The sequence below is a fragment of the Oryzias latipes genome, assembly GCF_053564925.1.
Source record: "Oryzias latipes strain Hd-rR chromosome 1 unlocalized genomic scaffold, Olatipes_Hd-rR_3.1 chr1_Y".
In the NCBI taxonomy this organism is placed as follows: domain Eukaryota; kingdom Metazoa; phylum Chordata; class Actinopteri; order Beloniformes; family Adrianichthyidae; genus Oryzias; species Oryzias latipes.
Genome location: NW_027616335.1, coordinates 11,607,216 through 11,629,831, shown reverse-complemented (window position 1 = coordinate 11,629,831; position 22,616 = coordinate 11,607,216). Strand labels below are relative to the sequence as shown.

Here is a 22,616-nt window from a genome sequence, read left to right as displayed (position 1 = left end):
ACGAGCTCCAAAATAAAGTACAAGGGGGGGGGGCTCTTGTGTTAGCTAGGTGTACCAACAGAGAGCAAAGGAACGCCGAGAGACTCATTCTTAGTCGCTCTGCCGTTGCCGGAGGCCCCGGCACGCTGGCCGCAGACCTTCATCTGCCCATGAAGCCACTCACTACAACTTATTTACAGTGTATTTACAAGCTGAGCAGGCCCTATAAAATGTCAAATTTACAAGCTCCCTTTTAATTAGAAATACTGTCTCCTAGAGTTGGCTGATGAATTGCACGTTCAATTTATTGGCGGCGGGAGGGGGAGGAGGAGGGTGGGGGGGTCCTGCAGCTGTTGGATATTGACATGCGTGCCGAAGTATGCTGCCTGACATCCGTTTTTCTCTTAGAAGAGCAATATATTGCATCCTTGCCGTATAAAAACCCAGAGGTCATGTTTTCATCTGCAATCCTATTCCTTATTGATTACATTTCCTGAGAGTGATGCTAACGCTGCTGCTGATTTCTGCTGCTGTTTGATTTAGCATTTTCCTTTGCAGTTTAGGTGTTTATTTATTTATTTATTTTAAATTGCATACCACTTAATCCTGTCACACAGCCACTACGTACATTTTGCACATTTTCCACGTATGAAAGTTCGGTCTTTTGTGATACATGCATTTCTCACATTCAGCGATGCGGACGGATGTCAGTCGAGGGTTTCGGTCGACGGGTCTTTACATGAATTCAGTTTTGAACTGTTCACAATTTTTGGTCAGTTGACAATCACGCAGTTTATGCCTATTTTACTTAGCATAGACGCAAATATTATGTAAATCATACGCCGTTGTGCCGGATATCCAAATTTGTGGCTTACCAGGACAGTCCCACATATGTCTAAAGGACTTTTCACTCATGTAGCACCGATGCATGTGTTTTATATCACATACACGCCGCACATATAATGTGAAAATTACATTATTGACGTTCAGCGCAATATCATGAACGGTTCATGATGTACGTTAAGTTTACATGTTTGTGTGGTTTATTCGTACTTTTTGCCTGGTTTTAACATCGCACCTTCTTGATATATCTGTGAAAATGTCATGTAAAGACCACAACTTTTCTGACTTTTTTACATAAATTCATGTTTGACCAATTTTCATGAGCAAACTGTGCGTAGTGGCTGTGTGACACGGTCTTAGGATCCTAAATAAACCTCAAAGTCAGACATATGTCTATGATAAATGGTCATTATTAGACATTGATTTACATTTGAAGGTTGAGAGATAGTATAGAATGGATGACTGTTGTTAAGTTTGAGGATTCATTCTTTTTATAATTATTTTTTCTTGTTTTCTACTTTCTATGATCACGTTTGCAAGTTTGTAGATCAATTTCAATGTACTTCCTGTCTTGTTTGTTTTGCCCCGCCTTCCTTCCTTGTCTCTTGTGAGGTTGTTTGGCTTGAAATTTTATTTTGTGACATCACCGGGCACTTCTTTGTTTTAATGTTTTTTTTATTTCCATGAGCAAAAGAGAAAGAACAGTAAAAACATACAAACATGACTAAATAAAAACCCTTCACTGAACACACTGCTAACGGAGGTCCATATTAATTTTAAGTTCATATTTACTTGTTGCCATGATGACTGCATCTGCGTGGGTCACATAGTCATGCAAGCGCATCAACCAATACACAGAAAATATAATTTTTCCCAAAACATTTGGTTTTTTTGTTTTGTTTAATTTGTTTGTAAAATTTGAAAAAGACTGTTAAACAAAGAAAAGAAAGAGCTGCAATTCTACATATAGCCTAACTTATCTAAATGATATATTCACATCTGTGTCTGGTGCACCCGTGACTGCTGACACAACATTTTCAGGTGACTTTCTCTAAATTTATCCACAGCTCCTGCCAAACAATATCCATATCCAAACAGTGGAACTGTTGTGATTTACATAATGGAGATTGCAGTTTTGTTTCCCTACTTGTTAGAAAAACACATCTCCATAATTTGATTGTCCGCTCCTGCTGAATTAGTATTACCCACAGCACGCTCACACCATGTACTCCAAGGCCCCTTCTGACCGACAAATCACGTAAAGTTTCACGTCTTCTGAATTGATCGGTCGGATTGGTTTTCACAGAGTTGTGCAGGCAGTTTTGGGCTTTTGTACTAATTGTAAAAAAAGAGTTTCACATGTTACAGGTGTGGGGTTTCTTTTACAGTAGGTGTAAATTGATCTAAAGAAAAGAATCTACAATGTATATTTGTATAGTTTTTTATAGGTTGTAAGGTTTGTGCTAGTAGTTTTGGTTTTAAGATGTAAAAATGTTTTTGCAGTTTAAAGCACTTTGTGTTACCTATGTATGAGTTTTATAAATAAAGTTTGATTTGATTTGGGAATAAAAATGGTTTTTTTAACATTGTCTGTTTAAAGCCTCGTTTCTGCTGAGTGGTCCGGTCCGGTATGTTGAGTGTTTCCATTGTAGAATGGCTCCATTAAGCCGGACTGTTCCATTTTTGTGCCCCACTGGTTGTAAGTACGTAGGAAAATGAAACGGGCCGGTTAGGGCAGAGCTACTGTGGTCACACAATGAAACCTGTTGTTTGGCTGAGGGGCATAGCGACAAATGAAAGTGCCAAACCAGCACAAGCGTATTTCTCTTCACCGCCCCACAATTTTCTCTCAAACAACATTGAATGAGTTGTCTATACGATGTAGCAAAAGCCAAGTGGAAAAAAACAAGCTGCTGGATGACCTTCATCGTTGTTGGTAATAGATTTGATTTTGCTGTAGTCGTACTACTATGACGCAAAGCAACCGTACGGGGTGACCCCTCCCCCCTCACATTTCAAACAGGACGTATCCACTGGCTCCAATGAGCTATGATTCCAGTAACAGCTGTTTATTTTGAAAAAAATAATAAACTGTTAGTCGTCATGGCTGCCTCTTTCAATGGCCATGGCCTTCCCGGGCGACCCTTCCCGGGCGACGATGGCCGGGTCCTTCATTGAGCGGGTAGGCCGGATGTGAACAGCTGAGAATTTGGACGAGCCTAGCCTTTAGATAATTCCAGCTGTTACATCGGCGAATGTCCTTTCGCCTAGCAACCATGAGTCCTGAACAGAGAGGAGTGGTGAACCAGGCATGGAGCCCAACATCTTCTTGGCTTATTGGATTCAATTTTTAATCTTGGATGTGTAATTATAAAAAGGTGTGACTATTTCCAACTGCGTGTTCTGCTTCCCATTCCGCCATTGCTGACAGAAAAAACTCTGGGTTCGGCCCCAATGCATCTTGGGATATGGACAGTATAGAAGGATACACCAGACCAATCTTTGAAATCAGGATCAAGAAGGCCGCATTCGTTGGCCGCATTTTAATGGAGTCGTTGAATTTGCACAGCACTTGTCGTGACGCTATGACGTAAGGAACTAACAAATGCAGCCCAGGAAGAGCGCGGCCCTCCAATTTGGACACATATTTGTCAGCATTACCATTCTTGCTCACTTCCTGTTTTTAAGATGTTCTTGCTAACTCTGTTTTTTTTCCAAGATATTTTTCCTGTATTGCAAGCTGCATAAACTGGCCAATGAGATGCCTCAATGAAAGCATGTGGTCTCACGTCAAATTTTTGATTGACAGATTCTCCCGAGCTTGTTTATAGGTGGTAGGGGTGTCGACTTCTGATAAGCTCACTCCTGGTTGCTGAGAGTGGTTACCATAGAAATGTTGACTCGACCGACTTGGACCAGTCACTAGCCGCGGTTACATGCGCAACATATCTTGATCGGATAATGGTCGGATTAAAATCCAACCGTGTACATGGGATCAGAAAACCATTTTCCGATTAGAACAAACGTTCACACGGTCACACTTTTGGCCGGAATAAATCATTTGGGCATGCGCAGTAGTGTTGAAAATACCGGAAGCGGAAATGGGTCCCATTGTAAACAGAGTTGCCGTTTACATTTATGCAGTAGCTCGGTAATATACGAGATTATCTTCTAAAGATGCTTTTATTAATGTTATGAATATTATGAAGCGCCTGTTCGCTCATCATTTTGAGTTTAATCGGTGTGGTCAGTGCTTTTTTTTTGTGAAAGAATGGAGCTGGAAGAAGGCTAACACGCGCTAACAATATTAGCCTTTGATGAACACAAAATCCATGCTGGAAATGCCGCAACCTGCATTTTGGCTGCACGTAAATATGTGGGCATAACATCAGCCTTTATTTTTTCGGGACACGACTGAAAACACAAATCCAGCTGATTGTTTGAACGGTTTCGGAAGTTTGAGTGGCATTTCTGCTTTGAAAAGCTCACACACGGAGCTCTGCTCGGACACACGGTTCTCCTGAGTCCGGCAGCCGCTAACCCAGAGCGGTGGGACGGATTGCAGTCCGAAGTATCCCACACATAACAAAACAACAAAACGCACACGTAACAAAGCATCCTTCCATCCCCTGAAACACACATTAATACGTCCGGCTGCTCTGCTCAGAGACACAGTTCGCTTGGTCCACCGGCGCCCGAGCCCGGACCACGCAGCGTCCAGACGTCACGGGGCACGAAGCGCTCCTCCCCTGCACCCCCCTCGTAAGGGGTGTAAGAGAGGGGAAAGGGGAAGAGCCAGTTGGGCGAGAGCGAAGCAGCGCTTCGCGTCAAGCATCCGCAGAGCAGCGGGTCGGTCCTGTTTGAGCTCCAAAGCTTTCTCTGGAGCGAAACACGTCTATGCATGACGTTAAAGCAGAGCAGTAGTGACCCACGATCGGAATGAACTGTTTACATGAACAACGATCGGATCAACAATTGGCATAACCCTCCTATCTCGATCGGAAAGAAAAATTTTGATCTGAACGAGTCTGATCGGGGCAGAGTATTCCGAACGGCGTGTTTACACATTTTTCTTCCGATCAGGCATTCTTTCCGATTACTTTTGTCCATGTAAACACAGCTATTGCCCACTGATTAGATCTGGTTCCAACATCTGTATTGTACAAAAATAGAGACTGAATTGTTTTGAGTTTGTTGGAGCTGGATGTTGACCGTTTTCTATGGGAGACATCACAGTCCATGGTTTCCATTGTTTCAAGGGTGACAGCCCCTTGGTGGTCACTTGGTGAACTGTGCCTGGCTCCAATTATTATTTTTTTTTTAAGAACTGTAACTTAGAGGGCAAAGGCTTTCCCGTTTTTGGTTTCAAAACCTCTAAATGTAGTCAAATTAGCATCCATGCTTATATACAAGCACACTCTCCCCATGCTCTCCCCCCTCTTGCCCATGAATACTGGTTTATTGTTTTTTCACTTGACCTTTGCTTTGAGCTGAGAAGCCTTTGTCCTGAAACAATAGAGCCCATATTGTAAACCATGCCAGTCAACGCCATCCACACAGCTGCCAAAGAAAAAGGCGCAGATTGTGCGGGGTCTAAGTTGACTGCTTTGAGGCAGAAACTTGTGGCATGTGTGTTGCCTGTACTTGCATTTTTTTCTATTTTTTGTCTGTGTTGTTTGTGTCTGCGAGTTAGAAGCCTGTTTGGGAGTCAGCAGATGGACTTGTGCAATTAGGCTCAGCTTTTTTTTTGTGGGTTTCATACGCACACACACAAATGGGCACACGAGCCAGTGCTGGGTAAGATGCAGATGTCACTGAAATACTGGATCTGACAGAAGCTGTAATGGAGGAGGGCACTAAACATTTATTTTTGTCAATATTTCTGAGCTATACTTGACAAATTACGAAAGTGGAGCGTCCCATGTGCTTACCAAACTGTGACGACTCAGTTTTTTTCTACAGGTTGTGCGTTTTTCCTTTTGATTTTGCAAGGAAAATGGTCGTTTTGATGTTGCAAACAAAGTGATTTGAAGAAAGCAACAAGTTTGTATGAAAGTGACAGGAAGTAGTTGAAAAGATGAAAATCAATAAAATAAAGTCTCTATTTAGCAAACAATGAACCTTTTTTTTAACCCTTTCATTGCATGTGTCGCTAAATTGCAAGTTACCATTACCGCCTTGCTGACGATTCCTAAATAAGACGCGCCCTTCTGGAGCATTTAAGCAATCAATGAGAATCAGACGCAAAGAGAAAAACAAAAGTCGCTTTTCTTGGTGACAGTATCATTTACATGAATTGCGTATATGTATGTTTGAAGAGTTACAGTAGTTGAAATAACATCAACACTGCTACTAAAGCTTCGTTCACACCTGGTATTTGACACACATTAAAGAACGCGTTCAATGCGGATTCTTGAATGCACGTTTAGTCCTTGGGGTTTGCACTGGACAGGCAGGAAGGAGCTTCTTTTTCTTTATCTTCTGTTTACTGGCATATGTCCGCCACCTAGAGTTGGAAGAGGCTTAGTACGAATATATGAAAATGAAAGACTTGAAATATATGAAAGACTTGTTGTCAAAGAATGCCAGTCGGGCACAAACCAGAATTATGAATATCTTCTTTATAATCAAATTTCAAACAGTTGGCACTTTAGAGAATTAAAGTAATAACTGCCAAATCACAGTCCCTGATTGGTTTAACTTGCAATCTACATTTACCGTTTTTGTACGTAGAGCTTGACAACGGTTGTAAAAACTTGCATAGCCAGGCGTGAACGTGATAGTTTTTAACGCAGAAGCCCAAAACCTGCAATTACATGTTTACATTATAACCTTGAACGTGTGTTGCCGAGGGTGGTGTGTATGTAGCTTTATAGGATATAACCAGAACTCTGCGTAACTTAGCATCACCTTGAATGGAATAAAAAATACAACATTATACTTTGTCTCGTCACCCTGCTTTCAAAATAAAGATTAAAACAATTGTTTGCAGGTTTGGATGAACAACTGGGCATTGTTTCATTACAAATGTATTTGTGCAAATCGGTTTGATAGGAGGCCCCTTGATTCTGCATCTACAAACAGGATTGTTGCAGCAACACGAGGGTACAGAGGGAATGATCTTGTGACTGACAGGTCATGGTTGGACGTCTCTGTAGTATGTCAGTTGTTAAAATCTTGGCTGTAAAAGCCCCCTCAAGAAATACCATCAGGACTACAACCTCCGGGCACTTAACCTTTAGCGTTTCCAGTGAGGCAGCTCTGTGTTCAAGAGCGTGAATCTGTGCGCTTCCTTAGACAGCTCAGGTGTAACAGCGTTAATGGATAAAAGTGATCCAGCTTTTTTTCCACTCAGATGGGCATTCAGAAGAGAAAAAAACTTGTTTGGATTGATGTCATTTTCTGCGAAAAATGCAAAAAGTGGGTCTCTGCAGTTCTTCTGCATCACTAGCAGTCAGAAAAGATTGTCGCTTCAACTTTTGCTGCAACTTGGATCCTCTTGACTACATTGACGATACAAGTCATTCCCTGGTGAACTCGTTCTTTCCTCCTAAGGCTGAGACAAAGCATCAGAGGGGAAATGAAAAACAAAAACCAATGCACACACCCAATCAAACACACAAGCATCTGGTCCTCTGTGCACACGCAGAGGAGCTCACTTGCACACCTTGTGCAACGCACACTCATCCAAGCACACGGTCGACAAGGAGGGGAATGGACCAGGGAGATGCTCTTTGTCAACAGCCTGGAAAAAAAGCAGCTATTTAGGGTTGCTGTATTCCAGGAAGGATAATCCATCTCATTTGTGAGAAGGGTCTTTATGAAAGAAAACAAGTTGTGACAGTTACTATTGCCCTTTCTTTTCCCTCTGTGTCCTTGTCCATTTGTGATGTTCTCGCTTGGGTGGCCAGTCCTAATCGTGGAGGTTGTATTGTGAATATAGATTTGGATTCGTTGATTACCAGATGGACTCACAGAGATTTCTCACTCATTGTGTTTGTTAACCAGTTCAATTATCCCCATCACATGCTGAGGAGGTTGGTTAATCTGTTTGGGCAGTACAAATTATGTCCGTATTGGGGGTTGCAGGTTTTTGTGTTGTCTGGGCCTATGGAGGGTTGTAGACAGTTGCAGCTGTATCTTAAGGTTAGCACAGGTGTGTCTTGCAGTTCCCTTGAGGCTTATGGGGCCACTTTAAGAGCTGTTACAAAAATGGTCCCAAAATGTAGCTTAACTTTTGTACGTTCCACCAGATCTACCACAAATACGCAGCCTGTACCCACCCATAAGGTCATTATCAATGTATCAAAAACCTTCGATTACCTTTCGTTCTTGTACTTCTTGGTCAAATGTGGCAGATTGTGACTTTTTCGGGGTGAAAAATGTAAAAATGTATTGGAAGTAGCATCCTGGCGCCCTCAGATCCAGATTGTCACATTTTCAACCCTGAAAAATAAATAAACCAGTCTCTTGAGTCCCATAGCAGAGCGGAATAAATGTGGGGATGGCGTCGTCTTTTTGTTCACGATCTGCCATTGTGCGCAAAAACTTTTCAATGGACAACTTTTCAAAGTGAAGCGATCCTGAACACCTCGAGCTACAACCTCAATATGAAGATCTGAGCGTCAGAAAAATGAATTTTTGATCAAACATTCCTCTCAGACACAATTATGCATTGATGCATAGTTACACACCCTGGGTTCTGTTGTTTGAACTAAATAAACGGCATTCTTCTGTGTTTCTGCTCTTGCTGGAGTTTTGTTTTTACTTTATTCTAGACATCTGCAGACAAATGCTTTCTGTTGAGTAGGGGGAAAGCAGGAAGGTACAATAATGTTTGTGCATCACACTTATTGCAAAACAAAACAAAAACAACAACCAACACGTACATCGAGTGATAAGCATTCAGTCCAATCACTCTGATCGGCATTTCTAGCTATACTGAAATTACTGTATTTTCAATGCGAGTGCCTGCTTCGCTTTGCTTATTGGAATAAATCAGCCCACCAGGGATATGAAACTGCAATAAGATCCAGACCTCTACTCTGTGTGATTTGAATATGAAATGATTAGATTATTGATTTTGGTTATTTGGATCCCTCACCCGAGGTGATATTGTGGCGGCGCAATCACCACAGCTGACATTTAGCTCAGTGTTTACCTTTTGCTGTCCCCAATGATTGCATCAAAATGGCCACCTACGCATCCTGCAGGAGCTCATTGTGTCATGGGTGCGAGAAAAGTGATGGATAGAGCTTATCGGATATGCAAGTTGTCCACTGTCTCCGCTGTGGCTGGTGCAGCGGGGAGCTACGCCGCCATCGGCACTGTGCACTCAACAAATCGCTGCATTTGAAGCACTCATTTTGTGTTTGTGTGAGCGTGTGTGTGTGTGTGGGTCGCATGCAATTGACATGGCTACTAGATTGCACCAAAGTAATAAAATATTAACTTGCATTTAGGATAATTGCAAGGATTTTTTATTTTTTTTTGGTTGAGACAAATTAGTCAATGAATGTTTTTGCTCTGGAATGAAAAGGGAAGTCCAATCCAGCAGAGAAGTAATTCTTACCTGTATTGATATTTTTGATGCATTTCCAGTACTGAATACCTAATACTGATTCTCCTTGGCCCCCTTTTGAGGCCTATATCATGGTTTTCTTAAGCCTTTCAGGGTAAGCTATTAACATATATGATAATAATATTACCTTTTGCAAACTAAATATCAATTTTTTGAATGAAATATGCGTTATTTTCGCAGCTCATTTTCCGTCCCGGAAGTAAAATGACTCGATCTCTGAGGCACCCCCTTTACTCCTCGTGGGTGCCGCCCATTTCATGACCTCAACCTAGAGCCGGCCTCTGCAGCGTATCTGCATTTCCTCCACGAAAACAAAACAACGTCTGAACTTTTGCATAGATGGATGTGCATATTGTGGATGTACAAGGAAAAACTTTTTGCTGACCACCGCAAGCTCCACAGAGAAAGTGTGTGTGTGTGTGTGTGTGTATGAGGATTGTGCTGGCAGTGCAGACTCTTCCTGGAAGGGGCTGTTCCTCTTTCTGTGATGTCACAATGGAAGACCCAGTCATTTGCGTGGATTGGGAAGGGCTGGTGCTCACAGAACATGTTTTTAGAGGAATACTCTGAGTTTTGTATGAATGAAGCAAAACACCGCTTTGAGGTTGTTTTTTGTGAGGAATTAACATGCTTATACCCCTAAAAGCTTAAAAAGTAGTTTTTGCATGATATAGGCCCTTTAAAGAAAACTTCCAATTACTATTATTGGTATGCATAGAGCTAAAAAGGCAAAAGCAAACAAAGGTTCTTGCCAATGGATGCTCCTGCATCATCTTGGATATGCCATGAGACATTATTTTCACTTCATTGCATAGAAAAGCCCGCAAAGTGGTGGAAAAAATGTTTAAAGACATTCATTTCTATATGTACTTTGTTTTTATTGCATAAATCAAGGGTCCCGTCTGCAGACAAATTCAATCTCCTCCCCTAGGTGGATCCATCTGCACTTCCAATGTTATTTTCTCCACAGTTAGACAATCCAGCGTTAAGTGCCTTCTTTTATATTTATATACCAGTGTTGGTGCTTATGCATTATTAAGTTATGAAGAGCCCGGTAAGCACCCCAGAAAAGCCTTTTTGAATGAATATTTTAAAACCCTGATACACACAGTTCACATCTGCCCTGTACTGCCATTGCAAAGATTTGGTCCTAATGTCTTATGCACAAACTCCTTTTTATCCAACAGAGTTACAAGGATCTCTAGAGTTTTTTTTTTTCTTTTTTCTTTTGAAGTTTGCTGATTCTGAACAAATCTTTGAAAGTTTGCATGCTTCTGAGAACTATCAGGGAAAAGCGGAAAGCAGTCTCATTATCTCTGTCCGAGGAAGCTCTTCTACTCTTTTATTAGAGGTTATTTTGACATGAAAAACACATAAAGATATGAGATTTTTATTTTTTTTATCATCCTTATGGAAAAGCAGAAGCTTCTGGATTGACTTGGCGGATGATCGAGGAGACACGGGAAATGGAGTGATAGGAAAGACTATAAAGAAAAATGGCAGCGAAAAGAGACAAATTGTAAAAGGCAGATAAAGAAATTGGATGAAAAGGAGCAATTTGACGGACGTTAATGGAGGGAATGAAAAATGAGATAAGCAATCAAAACAAGGATATTTAGACAAAGATTCCAGTGTATTCCCCTGCTAAATGAGCCAAGGCCTGTCTTCAGGGTTTAAATCTGGGTCACGAGTGTCAGACCCTGCCCGTGTCTTTGATGCAGCATCGCTCACTGCTGAGGTGGCTGTTCTTTGTACAGTACAGGACAACTTTCTCTTCTTGTCTCATAAATCCAATTGCATGCATACATAAACTCCGCCGCTGGCTTTAAGGCTAGGCTTTGACATATCCTTTGTGACAGCACTGGCTTTAGAGCACAGTGACAGAGGGGAAGAGAGGGAGTTGGGCTTTGGGGGCTGAGAGAAGGTGGCATGAAGGAGAAGACAGATGAATCAAAGGCAGGAAAACAGCAACAGCCGAATCAGCATCACTGCATCTTTTGTTGACAAAGTTCAAAGTATCAGGCAAATTGGTAATTTACCCCTCAAACAATTTGAGATTTTTAGCTAGACTGCCATGTTTAAAAGCTACATAGAACACGCTAAAACACAGCTTCTTGAACCTGCATTTTGACCATGCTGTTCACACTGGACATGCAGGGAGGGGCTTCTCCGTCTTTTTCTACTGTTTCAATTTTTTCTAGCGCACGTCCACCACGACAGTTCGAAAAGGTTTGGTACAAAATGTCAAAGCGGTGCAAATGTCATGAATCTCGCTGTAGGCTTTTTCAGCTCTGTTCCGTATACGAAAGACTCGGTGTCATATAATTCTGGATGGACACAAACCGCAAATTCTCAATTTTGGCAATTTCCTTGACTTAAAAGTGAAATCAAAGTTTGACTGGTTTTAAGTTGCAGTGCATGTTCAATGGCCACGTGTTTTATCCATAGAGCCTGAAAAGAGTTGTAAAAACTTGTGTAGATTGTAGAACATGGAAACTTGAAACTTGGAAACTTTTGATTGAAATCGGCCACTTGAACAAACATTGCTGAGGGCGGTGTGACCGTAGCTACTTGTGCATGTTTGGTACTGTTGTCTTCTAGTCGTGCTTCTACGTTTTTTAGTGTCACATCCAACCCAAAGGGAAGGAAGAATAGATAACATTAAGAAAATAATATTAAAGCTGGTAGGGTTTATAGGCTGCCAGTGCAGACGTTTATTTGAGTGACAGCAACAAGGCTGAAAAGAAGGTAACAAACTTAAAGGCTCAGGCACTATTCAAACAAACAAAACCACAAAGACACAAAACATAACCGAAAACAAAGATCACACGCAGAGGGAAAACCAGGCCGTTTCCACAGGCTTCTTATGAAAAGTCCAAAAACAGGGGCAAGCTGATGAAACAGATTCCTCCCAGGAATTCAGCTGCCACTGGAACAGGGGTAGCTTGAGACTTTTATGCCTCCCGCCCAGCCTGGTGATTGGATTTATCTTAATATGTTGGAGAGTGTATCTTTTATTGCTTGTCCCTGTGCCGGCCCCCTGCCTGTATCAAATACAGGGTTGTGTCAGGAAGGGCATCTTGTGTAAAAATGTCTGCTAAAACCACCTGTGCAAATCAGTGATGGCTGATTCGCTGTGGCGACCAGTGATGATATATGCTGAAAGGTGAATAACTCATATTTTTTGCTTTTCTTTTATGCATGCAAATGTTTCAGCAATTAAAAAAAAAATCTTTAAAAAAAGTATTTTAACAAATTAAATTCCTAATCTTTTGGCATTGAGATACAACTTCCTACTTGCTCATGCCATATTTGACATGGACTGTCACTCATTTTCTGTATCCATGTACATTTTTATATATAAATCTAGGTATATGCATAAAAAAAGATTCTGCCTTAAAGTAAGTTTTAGAGGGCAATTTTAACCTTTCAACGGTAAGAGAACATCCTGAAAACACCATGAAAAGATTAATATATATGCTAATATAAGACCTATATTCACTTGTGACTTCAGTCTGCTCACTCGGATATTTGAACCTTTTGTTATAGACTTCTGGGATTCAAAGAGACTAACAGTTCCTGAATTGACAATGCGACAAACATAGATATAACCTTAAAACTAGCTTTAAGTCTCCTTACCACGAGAAACGCCTATTCCTCCTACCATCCCGCAAACTTTGACTTCCCCTGTTAAAATATCTCACTGTTTAATGAATATTTTCTTTCAGTGGGCTTAGAGATTCATTCGTATTTCTCAAATGGAACATTCTTCAAGTAGAGGAAGGCCTAACGAAACTTAAATTTTAAACTAACCCAGTTTTTATATTTATATACAGTATTCCTACTTCAAGTAAATAACAAATAAATAAAACCCTAAAAAAAATATGTGGTACTACCCCAATGTTCCTGTCATCTGAATTAGCTTAGTTTATTGCAGTACAAGTGACAGTATGAAATTTAAACATAATTTATCTGACTCCAATTATTTTTAATAACAAAATGTTAAGAGAAAGCTTTCCATCAGTCCACTTAAGCCAAACTGGTATTCACATTTACTTTTTACATGTTTTATAAGCCTTCAGCTAATGCTTATTTGTCTTTTAGTCCTTTCTGTATGCTAGCGTTAGCTAGTTAGCCCCCAGCATGACTTGTTCTTTTAGTGTTCATTTATTTGATCTCATTTTTAATCCAGGGTATGGCTAGTTATCCAACAATCAAAAACTGTTTTTTTTATGATTTTAAAGATGGCTTTAACAACAAAAAGTAAGAACAACATTAGCTCGAACCTTGTCGATAGCTGGCTAAATTTAGATGTTAATTTATCAGCTTGTTATTGGGATTTAAAAACCTTTTTATTTTATTTTAAACAACCATTTTAAGGATTATCTTCTTTTTTTAATTTTAGGTGCTATTTGTATCGTTTTAAATTAGGCATTTGTGAAATTTAAGGATAATATGCTAATTTAGCCATTTTTAAGGCATTCGGTAATTGTGTGAAAGATGAGGCCTTGTTTTTGTTGAGTCAATCTTAAAGATTCAAAAGGTAAAGAAATTACATCTTCTTGCGTTTTTGAGAATTTCCCTACATCTTTTTTAGCGCATTTCTATCAGTTATTTGGCCTTTCTTTCTCCTTCCTGAAGCCACTTCAGCTTTCATTTCTAATTTTCTTCACTTTTTACCTCTATCCCGCTTTCTCTTCTATCCTCTTCTCATATTCTTCATGCTGTCTTCACTCTTCAATCCCTCCTTCTATCAGTGTTGTGCTCTTCCAGCTCAGCCTTGCATGTCTCCACCTTAGCCCCATCTTGTCTCGTGAGGCAGCCAGTGCGCGTGGAGTTGATTAGAACGGAGTATTAGAAAGTTCAGAGCAGAGGAGAACAGAAAGTAGTGTCTCGCCGCTGGGCAGAAAAGAATCAAATCGGATGTGCCTCAAACACAGGGTCGCCGGCGATGGATTTTCAGGGTGGTTTCAGAGCATTGGATTTCTGGGAGCGTCCTCAGAGCAGCCAGAGGCAGCCATGCGAGAACTGCAGTGGTCCAGTCAAAGCGAGAGCTTTTCCAAATGCAAAGCATGTCTAATGTGGAGGTGAAGGATAAGGCACTTAGTCAAAAACTTCAAGATGTTTGGACTGGACATGATTTTCAAACGACATGTAGTTTATGCCAAACTTTTGATAAAATGTGCAACTGATTTGTTTTCCATAAGACTGCATTGGTGCATGGTTAGGAAAAGGGATGCAACAATTCACTTACCCATGACTCAGTTCAAATCTTGATTTTTGGGTCAAGGTTTTGTTTTGGTTCAATGTATAATTTGTGTATTACAATACGACAACAACATACAAAAAATAGCTAGTAAGCAAGTAAAAATGAAATAAGAATCTTTCAGTAGGCTCATATTAAGCCTTGTGCAATGTAATAAAACAATAAATATAAAATACTTAAATTTAGCACAAAAATTGTTTGATACTTTCAACGTAAACTTACTGGCATGCAGTAGTGATGCAACTATACACTTTCCACACAATGCAGCTCAGTGATGTAACATACGATTTAGGTTTCAATCTAGCATCCCTAGTCAAGAGAACCTGCTGCAAACATCAATGTCCTGAATCGGAAGTTCTTGGCCGGAAATGGAATTATACCCATATTGCTAAAAAAAAACTGGCGACCTTTAACAGTTATAGTTTTTGCCCATTTTGAAAACTGTTGGGTCAGGCTTAGGGTGAATGTTAAGGTTAGGCTTATTTTTATAATTTCTGCTTCCGGTGTAGGTACCTGGGACTTCCGTTCGGGGTCCTCGGACTAATGCTGACGTCACATTTTGTGATTGGCTGTTGGTTGGTCCGATGACGTGTCAGATAGTGATTGGTCTGGACAAATTACAATACTACCATAGAAGAAAATATTTTGAAGTATGTTGTAAACAAACATAGCTCCGACATAAAGCGAGATTGTCTTCTAAACGTGCCTTTATTATTGTTATGATTATTATTGAATGCATGTTCGCTTATAGTTATTTTAATCCGTGCGCCCAGTGCTTTATTATTGGAAGAACGGTCCCGGAAAAACAACATTTTCAGCCAGGGCTGAACTTAAACTGGAATAACAAGCGGATTGTGGCAACATGTCTTTATAAAAATTACAAAGAATATTGTCAGACACAATTTATGAGGGAAAATAACTTTAGGTTACAAAAGGGAACATGAAATGAAAATGTGTAGAGCCCAAGCAGATGTCGACGCTTCGTAGTTTGTCCAAGTGGGGTTACCGTAGTGTGAGGTTACCTTCAGTCGAAAGTTCCAGGCCGGACGGTTATGGTACCTACACCGACTGATGATGTCAAGTAACATCTTGTCTGCAGCCTGGTCCTTCTTTGGGACTGTTGCCTTCCTGCATGGAGGATTCCACTTCAGTTTGTTCTTATTGGATTCTGGATGTTGTCCTGATCCTTTCTTGAATCTTCTTTGGTCAGTGAACCAAAAGTAATACCAGTAGACAAGAGGTGATTGACTATTAGTGATTCCAAATACTGTGGAATCTACAGTGGCCTTGTGATTGGTTTGTCTTTGGTCTAGGATGTTCCACACTTTTCACCTGATTACATCTATAGTAGTTTTATAGCACAACTGACCTTGATAAGGATATTATTGGCTTTAAAATTACTTGGTCATATGACTGTGGAGTAAAATCAGAAATAGTATACCATAGACAAATAAAAATGAGAGATTCCATAAAATGCATGAATAAAAAATGAATATGACCATATGACACTCGGCTGCCAGTTGTTTTTCATCATAGAGGTTTGTTAGATTGACCCTGGCATGACTGAAGCGTGTTAAACCCCAATGCAGAGGTGACCCATACCTTGAAGGCTACTCTCCAGCACTCTCTAGTCTTTTCCACTCAGACCCACAAAGGATTTACCTCCGAGGCTTTTTAGAATACTTCCCCAATAAGCCTGCTTGTCTTTAGGGCCCCGATGACAATGAAGGACATTCCTCTAGTAAACTAGCCCCTTGCCCACCTATACACACGCATGCTTCCCCCACGCCTGTGTCTGTATCATCCATGTCGCAAAACTGCCACAGAAGCATCCACACTGCTGCTGGCTGCACCAGCCACACAAACAGATCCCAAATCTCAGACACAAGCTGACGTGACTGTGCGTCTTGTTACATTAAGATTGAACCCGCACAAAGATGCAACACTAACTCATTGCTAATTGTGATTTTAACTTGGTTGGAGGGCGCCTGTGTGTGAGCTTTCTCATTCCAGAAGATGTCTGACACGTGCAACAGTGCAGACACATGTTGGGATCAAGATGTCAAGACATTTAAATTGTTTGGAACTGACAGTATGTATTTTTTTTGTTTGCTTTTGTGGTCGCTACAGTCTGCCAAGCAGCATCTCCTGCTCCCAGTGCTTCGTGCTGGCTAGTCCCCATGTACATGTTTGTTGTATGTAGTTTGCATCTTATGTAATTGGCAGCGGTGTGCATACGTGTATGTGTGTGCTTGTGTCTGATGTCTCTCATTATAGGCCACAGGCCAGACTCCCACCACGTTCTATCCTGATTAGTCATCTCTTCTGCGGCACTCTACAAAATTAACAACCTGAATGTGTGTGTTTCCATACATGTGTGCTTCGTCACTTTAATCAAAATTCTTCCAACCTGTCTACCTGCACTGATGATGATTTGCCACACTGCCTACACATTTTCTTTCACACACATCCTCTTTTCCATCTCTTCGCTTCACGCACAAACACAAGGGAGCACGCATGAGCAACGGTCCACGGCGGTTAAACGCTCCCCCAGCAAGCCAACTGGAGGTAATTTACCATACCTTGGTGGACAGATACCATTTTACTCAACATGGTGCATAGCCTCCTGAGCTTTGTTCTGCAATCGACCTCTCCTTCTGCAAGGAAAAGAATGAGCAACCATCAGGTGAATAAAAAGTAGATTAAACAAAATGACAAGAGGGAAAAAAAATCGTGTATGAGTACCGGAGTGCCTTCGTTGCAATTATGGCACTGTGCAAAACAAACAGATTTGACTGAGTATATGGGAATGATTGAAAGTTATGCGCAAGAGTTTTTTTTTTTTTTCATGCAATCACATCAAACGCTTCATTGGCTGTAGTGTCAACACACATCTCGGAAAACTGTTTTTCTTCAAATTAAAGGGGTTTGAATGAAACATGAGGTTTTTTTTTTTCCGTTTCGCGAAAACAGTGTAGCTGCAAATCTTATTTTTTTCAGCTGGTTTTTCTGAAGCTTCACACAGACACAAGTCCTCATGGTATGCTTCTGGGCATACACACAAAGTAGACTGCAAACGCGGTGAAGATACGTTTGAGAGCCTGCATGACGGCTGAAGGAGAGGGGCATCTGGTCTCCGGGAGATAAGCGCTCGTGTGCGTGGAAATGTGTGTTGACGAGGCAGCGAGGGATCCAGACTGGTCAGCACTCATTAGTGAAAGAGAGAATCCTCGAATGAGCGCTGCAGTGACAGGCAGGACTGCATGTGTAGACGCACCAACCAGGTCAGGCTGCCTAGGTGTTTGGCCCAACATCAATTAGTTCAAGGATGCATGCAATATAGTGTGCGAGTACAGGGACCTTGGCGACAGCTTCGTTAATGCAGACTCTGTTGGAACTAAAGATTTGGGGCAGAAAAATGTGGGACACAGCGCATACTTACGAATACAAGAGTGCAGAGAGGTCTATCCTCTTGGTGCTTCAAAACAGGGTTTTACAGGGTGTGTGGGGAACGGTTTTCACCACACAACATGCAAATTAAATAGTCTCGTACACAAACATCATAACACGATTGCAGGGGTAATAAAACCAAAATGTCTTGGAGCACAAAAACACTCTTGGTGGTGGGATTGTGTGTGCTGTTTTCACTCGCTTGCTTGGCACCAATTTGTGCACCAATTTTCAACATGTGCATGTGCTTCAGGAGGAAATTGATTCATTTTCCAGTGTTGACTTGTACTTAACCAGAGGAATCACAAATGTCGAACCTTTCAGGTTGCGGAATGTCTCAGCTGCAACGACGAGCATTTCTTACCCATTTCTTTCCTAATTTCACTGTCAGATATTATTTTTAGAAAACATGTAAAATGTTGTCCAACACAAAGAAAAGATACATCTTTCTTAGCAAAAAGTACTTTTGACACTATTTGTATACTTAGAAAAGAATCCTTGCTATTGTGTTGCCAGTACACTATAGACAATTTATGTGTAGTGCAGAAAGTATACAGTATATTCTGCACAATTGGCGCACCGTCAATAAATGTTTTCGAACTATTTTCACATATAAGGCGCATTAAGCGAGACTAAAGAGTCAGAAATACATTTATCAGTGAAAACTATTAATAGCGTTCACAGTAACTGTAGAAGTTGTTTGTAGCACGCTAAACGTTAGCCGTGTAAGAAGTGTTACAGCTACTGTAGAATTTTCACACTACCTGTAACTCCCAACCTAATTTGCAACTTGAAAGAAAAACAGACTGATACGTTTTCACAAAGACAAAAGGAAATTGGGACTATGCTGACACGTAAAAAGCAGACTAAAACCACAAAAAAAAAAAAAAATGTTACCGTGACTACGCTAACATGTAAAAAAATAGACTGATACCGCTAAAACAAATGTTACTGTGACTACGCTAACACGTAAAAAAATATACTGATACCGCTAAAACAAATGTTACCGTGACTACGCTAACACTTAAAAAAATAAGGGCCAATATTGCAAAAACAAACATTTTTGTTACTACGCTAATACAAAAAACAGACTGATACTGCTAAACAAATGTTACCGTGACTACGCTAACTCTAAACCTTATTAGTAGTGTGTAAAAAAATAACTCAGTTGGACACTGCTATACGTTAGCATATATTCATAATGACATCCAACCTTGTTTGCAACTCTTAAAAACAGCAGACTGATATTTGGACAGAGTTTTGTTTACCTCACAAAATGGCTTCAACATAAGTAAACACAACCACAATGAATCCATATATAAGGTACTCCGAATTGTAAGATGCACTTTGTTTTTATAAAAAAGTGAGGTTTTAAAGTGCGCCTAATAGTGAAAAAAACTATACCAAACGCAAAATCTTTCAGACTAAATTTGAACATTTTAAGTTTACAAAATGAACTTCAAGTATACTGTATCAGTCTTAGTATAGACCAAGTAGACTTACAGTAAATTTAAATTCATTACTTTTTGCTAAGGGCAGTTTAAAAGGCCACAATTATTGTTTTTCTTTTCTTTTTTAAGTGAAAAAGCAAGTTTAAAAAAGGAAGGATAAGGGTTTGACTACAAATTGTGGACAAAACATAAAAAAATGATTTTTATACAAAATCAGATGAAAAAAAAATGCACAAAATTCTATGTACTTTAGCAGACTTCATATACTCTTGAGTGGCCCCAAAAGATACAGTCATCAAAATCCTTGCTGACAGTTTTATTTTTCAAATTCCTTTGATCATTTTTTTCTCTCTCACTTTACAAGAAAAATGAACCCAAATATTTTCAACAATGGGCAGGTTCATCAGAGGCACATGTGTGGCAGACCTTACTTCTACAAACGACTGAGGGGAGCTTAAACACATCGCGCATGTTCAGATAATTAGCATCATTACTGCTTGTTGTTTAGACTATTTGAGACAATCAGCCCATTAGAATAATGAAAGGAAACTGGTGAGGAGAAGAAAGGCATTGCTTTGGGTTTTCACCATTGCCTATTCATTATAGACTATAGATGAAACATATTTTTCTCATGCCACTGAATCAACATATGGGACAGCGCAAACCCTGCTGAATTATGCACGAACGTCTCGACTTTGGATTAGGACAGCTCTGGGCAATCACGCCGTTATTGTCAGCTAGGGCCCCGTGTGCGTCCAGGAAATGAAAGAGTTAATTAACCGATGGGTGAGGTGCATGGCGGAGCATACGGGGGTTTGATGGAATAGCTTTTGAATTATGAAACAGTGGAATGCTGTGGCTGGTGGCGTCCGGCCATATGTTCCCGTGTGCCTTCTCTGTTGAGCTGGAGACAGCTGGTCAGATTGCTCATGTTCAACCGAGTTAGGGACCAATCAATCAAAAAGGGGGGGGGCAGCTTGTTCACTTGTTTAAGTGGAGGCAGGAATAAATCAGAAGTCTATTGTGAGTCTATCATTTTAGAGCCATTAGGGATTTGTCAGAGACTATTTGCAGACAGGAAATGTCCCTCTAGGAATCAGGTGCACAGGCTTTGATGTTGAAAATCAAATTTATTTGGGTTTTTCCCACGCTCATGGGTGATTTTTGCCAGATCCAAACTGGTCCAGGAGCTTCTGTTAGGTCTGTGCTGTCAGTGGTAAACACCATATTTCTAGGAGTATTAGTCAAGTTTTTTTTTTTGTTTTTTTTGTATAGTTGTGCAACTCTTAACTTCATCCGTGTTAACTTAAAACACGCCAGTACCTTCTCCTGCACGCAACAGGAGCGTTTAGTTTATCAACACTTTTTTGGACAAGCATTGAGCATTGAATTTGACTCACGTCAAAACAGGCAGCAAACGTGGATTTGACATGCATCCAAGCAGAGCCAGCGAATGCAAACTTGATGTGTTGAAAAAAGGGGCAGTGGACGCGAATTTTGATGCACATCACAAAAAAAAGGCAGCGGATGTGAGTTGGACGCGCTTTGAAAAGGGGTGTAGCGAACGCGAATTTGACCCATATGAAAAAGAAGCAGGGCTGCACGGTGGCGCAGTGGTTAGCGCTCTTGCCTCACAGCAAGAAGGCCCCTGGTTCAAGCCCCGGCTGGGGGACTTGAAAAATACATCAATGGGGGACCGTTCTGTGTGGAGTTTACATGTTCTCCCCGTGCATGCGTGGGTTTTCTCTGGGATCTCCGGCTTCCTCCCACTGTCCAAAAACATGCTTCATAGGTTAATTGGCAACTCTAAATTGTCCATAGGTGTGAGTGTGAGAGTGAATGGGTGTGTGACTGTGGACGTTCTACCCTGCGACAGACTGGCGACCTGTCCAGGGCATCCCCTGCCTACGCCCAAGTAGCCGGGATAGGCTCCGGCAGCCCCGTGACCCCGAAAGGGACAAAGCGGTACAGAGAAAATGAATGAAAAAGAAGCACTGCTCCTGTCCTTGGTTGATATATATATATATATACATATATATACATATTTTTTTTTTTTTTAGGGGGTTTTCCTTACGGAGGGTCTAAGGGCAGAGATGCTCAGTTTAACCTATTCTGTTTAGTTCAGTTTAGCCATTACTCACTGAATTCTACAACTTCATGTTCTTCATGATTCATGTTAATTAAACAATTACCCGTATGAAGCCCATTAAGACAAATATTGTTGTATTATTGGGCTATATAAATAAAATTGAATTAAATTGAATTGAAGCAGCATGACATGAATGTGACTGACGTGGAAAAAGAGGCAGTGAGTGCAAATTTGATATGTGTATAAAGTATGGCACTTTTTTTTTTAAATTTGGGATTGGAATATCTGTGCTTTTTTCTGTCATTTTTTTTTCTAAACTTGTTTCTTTGGCCAAACGAGGAACTTTCATACAAGCCCAGCAGGGTCTTTTTCTGAAAACCCATTTATGACACTGGCTGAAAGGCTGCAGGAAGCAGGAAATATTTTTAAAGTTTTTTTTCCCCCTTTTTTTTTTCTTTTTAAAGAAAGCTTTACTGAACCATAAGCTTTGTAAAATAAATCAAAAAGAAAATAAAAAGAAACAGTTGCATCACCAAAGAGGCACGAATATGATCAAAGTTTCTAAAAATAAACGCATTTGATCAAATGTTTACTTTGTTCAGGAATGCTAATGAAATGTAATCCCTACTGTTTAGGCATAGCTAAAATTAAGTTTAGCTACAGTTTTTTTTGGGGGGATAATGTCCTAAATTAATTTTGAATTTTAAGGGTTTATTTTGACATTTTATAGAAAGAAAATGTGCCAAAAGCCATTTTTATTTTTGTGCACAAATATCAAATGAATATGTCATTTTACAACCAAATTGAGATATTGGATGGGACTTTTTTTTTTCTTTCCGTAGAGCAAAGCACGTTGAGTATAGCTTCTTATTGTCTTGCAGGGCCAGAATGACATGGCCACACTGTTCAATAGTCTCTGTTACACATGATTTATTTTCCATGGCTCTGGCTGTCTGC

The 22,616-nt window shown here is 40.4% G+C and overlaps 1 protein-coding gene and 1 long non-coding RNA gene across 14 annotated transcripts in view; one reads left to right on the top strand and one right to left on the bottom strand.

Moving 5' to 3' along the window:
* Positions 1-14,215, bottom strand: part of LOC110014974 (uncharacterized) — a 28,722-nt gene extending 14,507 nt beyond the window's left edge. The window contains exon 1 of the long non-coding RNA XR_013654430.1: positions 14,084-14,215. This is a non-coding gene — a long non-coding RNA (uncharacterized LOC110014974). The remainder of the gene's footprint in view (positions 1-14,083) is intronic.
* The window catches only part of adgrl3.1 (adhesion G protein-coupled receptor L3.1), a 179,735-nt gene that overhangs the window by 18,340 nt on the left and 138,779 nt on the right, over positions 1-22,616 (top strand). The window lies entirely within an intron of this gene.